This window comes from Zingiber officinale, chromosome 1A (genome assembly GCF_018446385.1).
Source record: "Zingiber officinale cultivar Zhangliang chromosome 1A, Zo_v1.1, whole genome shotgun sequence".
In the NCBI taxonomy this organism is placed as follows: domain Eukaryota; kingdom Viridiplantae; phylum Streptophyta; class Magnoliopsida; order Zingiberales; family Zingiberaceae; genus Zingiber; species Zingiber officinale.
The window spans coordinates 84,456,472-84,462,181 of record NC_055987.1 but is presented as its reverse complement, the minus strand read 5'-3'; the positions used below and the strand labels follow the sequence as shown (position 1 = coordinate 84,462,181).

General features: G+C 36.0%; 1 long non-coding RNA gene across 4 annotated transcripts; it reads right to left on the bottom strand.

The window, feature by feature from the left end:
* Nucleotides 1-1,242: 1,242 nt before the first annotated feature.
* On the bottom strand, nt 1,243-5,382 carry LOC122026510. 4 transcript variants are annotated; one of them, XR_006124155.1, is made up of 6 exons: nt 4,968-5,382; nt 4,730-4,884; nt 4,498-4,602; nt 3,344-4,429; nt 1,372-2,173; nt 1,243-1,296 (listed from the first exon to the last, which is right to left on the bottom strand). It is a non-coding gene; the product is annotated as an uncharacterized LOC122026510 (long non-coding RNA). The 4 variants fall into 4 exon arrangements; XR_006124156.1 differs by having other exon boundaries at nt 2,058-2,173; XR_006124157.1 differs by having other exon boundaries at nt 3,368-4,429.
* Nucleotides 5,383-5,710: the final 328 nt, after the last annotated feature.

Below are 5,710 nucleotides of genomic sequence, written 5' to 3'. Positions count from 1 at the left end.
TCTGAATATCTAAAACACTATAAAAAAAGGTTATTTGTTGAAATATATGCAATTTATAACCTTAGTATTAAACACCAGTTCGTCACAAGTTGAATAATGAACTGTAAGCCTTTTTTCACTAGAATTATTGTTGATATGGATATTCTTACAAGATTTATAGTTTTGGTCATCAGCTAGAGGGGCTATATGTATTTTGTTCAAGTATAAACTTAGTTGTATTCCAAGACAATTAACTATGATGCCTAAATCACATTGGCTGAAGATAAATCACCGACAGAGGCTAAATCACCTTGATTAAAAATTTAAAAGAATCCAACTACATAAACAACAATTTTAATCTTTCAAATTTAATTCATTAGTAGTCGACCCAAATGACATAACTGTTTATCACTGAGAGTACATGGAAAGTAAATAAATTCACTTTTAGTTTGCAAATATTAAATTCACTTTTATCACTAAGAGTACATGGAAAGTAAATAAATTCCTCAACAGCAATAAAGATGAGTAACATCAATTCATTTATATGATTTCCAATGATACAATAACATCAAAACAAGTTTTTATTTCGAGGGGAAAATAGCTAAAATGCAAACTAGTCAACACGAATTTCAAACTTTATCCTCTACGAGCTAGGCTTATGAAATCATTTCTAAGAATAAACTCAACAAATTCAAGACTGTTCTTTCAACCAGATAGAAACTTTGTAGAACTAGAGGAAATCAAATGAAAGATCATATCATAAACCCCAAGCACAACAACTGGAGCAACGAATATCTAAAAGGGATCTATCTACTTGTACATCTCACATAAGAGAAGTTCAAAGACTACATAGAACACATCAAGCACCAGGGGAAAAGCATAGCAGCAGCAAGATCTGATATAAAGGGAAAAACTAAGAGAAGTTCATAATCAATCAAATCAAATATGAGTTTGTTTTATATCAAATCAATTATGATACTGAAGTAGTGTTGGAAAATATAACAAATTTTCTTTAGGGCTTATATGCAAAATGGAAGATATTATATTATTACCATTGTTGGAAGTGAATCCTTGTGGTCAATTCCAAAATTTTCAATTATATCTTTCATATATTGCATGATATAAAAACCACATTGCTCCGCATCCGGTTGTTGAGGAGCCTATGTTAGAAAAGAAATATTGGAATAACTCCTTCGAGGATAGTGAAACAGTTGCTAATCAAAAGGACATACCTTGACAACTACCCATGTTGGTTGTTTTTTCCCTTTCCTTCCCGCCTCCGCATTATACATTTTCAAGGCCCTTCATGCATATAACCTGTGGGAATTGTATTGCCACATCAAAATACATCCATGTTTCAACAAAGGTAAGAAAAGAAACAAAAAAACTTACATGTTGACCTCACGCACGAGATGAACTGTTAAGTGAACCATTATATCAAAAAAATGAAGGTGGAAAATACTTTTCAAACAGACATTTGATACTCGGTATCAAATCCTTAAAACCCAATCAATAATGTGCACAACTAACCCTTAAAACAATCCTTAAAACCCAATCAATAGATTAAGAGGATAGAGACACATAATATTCTAGACAAGCTTATTTTCCCTATAAACCATTGATTCAAGGAAACTGTTGAAATTTGCATACTCCAAAGCTAAATGAAATGTGCACAACTAACCCTCAATACCAAAGAATAAGAACAATGAACAACACCCAATAGAGAATTAAGCAATCTAAAGAGATTTATCTAAATCAACATATCTCAAGATTCAGGAAGGAAGGAATTAAATGATTGTGAAAAAAAGGCTATTAGCATGAAGTAGTTTAGACTTTAAAATTCTAACTTATGTTCAAAAAAAGACTATATATATATTCTAACCTCGTGGTTTAATTTGCAAAAATTGAGTACCGTGTACAAGATAAATCATAATTCTCATCTACAAGATACTACATATGAGTTAGAGATACAACATTTTATAGAATCAAGATACAAAAAATATTTTTCAGTAGATATAAAAAAGTGTCAATAGTGCCAAGATGTTCATCAAATATAATCTTGTGTTAGTTTGACTCACAATTCCAGCATGTTGAGAATGTACTTGATAATTTGGTCATTTTGATTTTGGATCGCAGATGCACTACTTAAGGAATTACCATTGTTGCTTAAATCAGCTTCTTGTGCAATGTTTTCCTGCAAAATGAAAGTCATTTTCATTTACATGCTTGTTATTCTTTTCAGGATAAAATAATAGGAAGAAAATGTTGGTATTACAAGGTTGCAAACATAGTCACATATTGAAAATATATAGAAAATATCATGGATTTATAAAGAGAAAGATGTCTCCATTGGTATGAGGCCTTTTAGGGAGAGCCCAAGAGTAAAGCCATGAGAGTCTAGGCCCAAAGTGGACAATATCATACCATTGTGGAGATATCTAAATTTTTTTCGATCCTACAATTGGTATCAGAGCCCGGACTGCCAGAAGGTTTAACCGCCGACTGTGCACAAGAGCTATGGTCTGATTGAGCCATGTGGGTACAATATTGACCTCGAACAAAGAAATTGGAGGCTCCTATATTTGGATCAAGAGGACCAGACACCAGGCAGGAAGTCCTAGTTGAGGCTAGGCAAAGAAGTCCTAGTAGGTCGGGTGGACCGAGGGGCAGGAAGACCTGGTGGGTCGAGGATCGGACATGGGAAGTCTGTGGTTCTTTGTTTGAGGGGAGGGGGGGGGATTGTTGGTGTTGCAATATTGCAAACATAGTCCCATATTGAAAACACATAAGAAAGATCATGGGTTTATAAAGAGAAAAATATCTCCATTGGTATGAGGCCTTTTGGGGAGAGCCCAAGAGTAAAACCATAAGGGTCTAGGCCTAAAGTGGATAATATCATACCATTATGAAGATATCTAAATTCTTTTCGATCTCATAATCTTCTTCTGTGTCATTCTTCTTTCTTCCTCTCTTTCTTGAATTATGTTCATCAAAAAGAGGATGCAAAAATGCATCCATTGCATGCCCCATCCTTTTAGCAAATAAATGAACTTTTTCTTAGTAAGTGAAAGCATCTTATGCTTGTGCTCCATAGTTTCTTCAGTGTTTAATTTTGATAGATGCCTACTTTTGCAATCAAGTATCACTTCACAACATCTGTTCGATTTTGAATGAAGAGTTTAAATCTCGACTAAGCATGTATCTAATAGATCGAGATACCAGATGGAAAAACATAAACTAAATAATATTCATTTGTTCATCCATCTATTAATTTTCATTCATCCACCCATTCGAAGCCTTAAAAGTATTTTTTCTTTCTCAAGATTATGTAATGTTTTATTCAGAAAAGAGAGAGAGAATCCACCCAAGAAATCTCAAATTGCAGAACCTCTTGTCTACAAGTAGGGCAGGAATCATGCTTCATAAGCCACACATCAATACACACCACATGGAAAATGTGGTTACACATCGGCATCATCCTTGCAGTATCTCCATCAATGAAATCCTATGAAAACAAACAAAATCATGAAAAAAGAAGAAATTCTAAACTAAAAAAAGAGTACCTGAAAGCAGACGGCACGACATGCATTCCTCCCACATGAATTAATGATCTCATCACAACTTATCTTAAACATGGGCATCAAACATATCTTAAACAACTTATCTTAAACATACCTTTGTCCCTAGTGGCATCAAACATATCTGAGCTCTCTTTGTAGCTCACTTTAGCTACATTAATCTAAGTTTAAGAATCAGTTATTAATTAGTCACTCTTGTATGTAAATGCAAGCCCAGAACTCTTTCCATCCAAAACTAAGCAGAATATGTGACAAATTGAGTATATGTAGTTTTCCTATAATCCTATCTTTGTCTATTACAGAGGGGACAACATAATACAGTTTCCATTTTAGTACAACAAACATGACCTCGAAACAAATAAAGGAGCTTATGTTTAAATTGACAAAAGAAAACTGAAGATTTAAATAAACGCTTACTCTCCCGATAGAAACAAAAGAATGAAGAAACAAGGACAGGATTTCCAAAGGCAGCATGACGAGTGCCCAAAAGCCTTCCAACCTAACAGCTTATTTTAGAGTATGCATGAAATAGCAAGCAAAGGTTACACAAACTATTAAAACAATTCATATAAAGTATACAAGAAAATAAAGAAAGGAAAAAAAAAACTAACAGTATGGAGCTTCTGAAGACTTATCAAGAGTATACATTGCAACCAACAAATGTGACTAATGGGTGATGCACAAAGGATATGGAACATCAATGTCAAAGCTGTGGCAATGACATAAATAAAGAAAGAAACTAATACCTTTCTCCCACCAATATTCAAGCTCAGCAGGCATAGGAAGTCTTAGAGGTGCTTTACAGAAAGAGTTCAACCACATTCCTCTTTTCTGATCTACTTCTTCAACATATTCTTCTAGTAATTTGGAACCTGTCCATAATATTTATCAATATCTCCCAACGCTTTATCTAGCAAAGATAAGCCAATATTTGTCTTACATCATAAAATTGATTGACGAATTCGGGAGCCAGCCACACATCTTCTTCTTCATAAAAAATATGGATGCTGAGGATCTCTATAAGGGCCCCTCTCTTCCCTTACCACTTATGGGAACATAAAAACACAACATGAGGTTTTATTAAAGGTTGAATCAAGGCAAAGAAATGGCATTGGAAACATGAAAGAAAACCATAGTTTGTAACATAAACTTGGTGGAATCGAGGCAAGCACCGATTTTAATAAGGGTGATTCGGACTCCGCACGACTTGAGGAGGACTCTGATGCAGCTCGTCGTCACCCCTTTCCCTAGCCCACTCACCACTTCCCCTGTCACCAGCACGTACTTCATCGCCTTCTCCAGACCGTGCGAGAGCAACTCTAGAATCCTATTTCACAGAAGAAGAAGCGATGTCACATCTCTTAAGATCATTGATCATAGAGTAGATGGAGGAGGTGAGGCGGCGGCCACCTCTCGTGCAGTCAATGCTCGCGACCTCCTTGTCGCTAGCCTCCTCGTCGACGACCCCCTTATCGGTGATAGAAGAAGATCTGTGTTGTGGAGAGGAAAGGAGAAGCTGCGAGGGGAAGTTTAGGTGAACAAAAAAAGTGAAAGGGGGACGGCGTGAGATCGAGATAATATAGGAACACCGGGAGAAAATTTTGTGGTTGCAAATTTCTTGATCGTGAGTTGGAGGAGATGCAGTGTGGTTGGACAGAGAAATAAGGGCGTCGTGTGTTGATCCTGATCGGGAGAGGAAGGGGCGTCGATCTAGGAAGGGGAAGAGGGAGATGAGGCTGAGAGAGATGGCCCGATGGCCAATGGCGAGGAGGAAAGTGGTGGTGGCGTCGCGACGGTATACGGTGGGTATAGGTTTAGGTTTGGACGGAAGAGTGAAGTGTTGCAAATTTTGGCTAAGTATTGGTGGAAAAATTAAATTATTTTATTTTGGTTCATTAACACCCCTTTTAACAATGATTTTTTACTATCCGATTTCGTAGATAGAACAAAGAAGTTATCATAGATACCGGGTTTTAAAAAATCGCTGTTAAAATCGGTGTCTATTAACGAAAAAAGACGCTCATAGACATCGGCTAAAAAAACCAATGTCTATGAGCGAAAATTTGTGCTCATAGACACCGTTTTTTGGAAAACCGGTGTAAAATATTCAAAGACATCGAAATTTGCTTAAAATCGCTGTTGTTCCACCAATA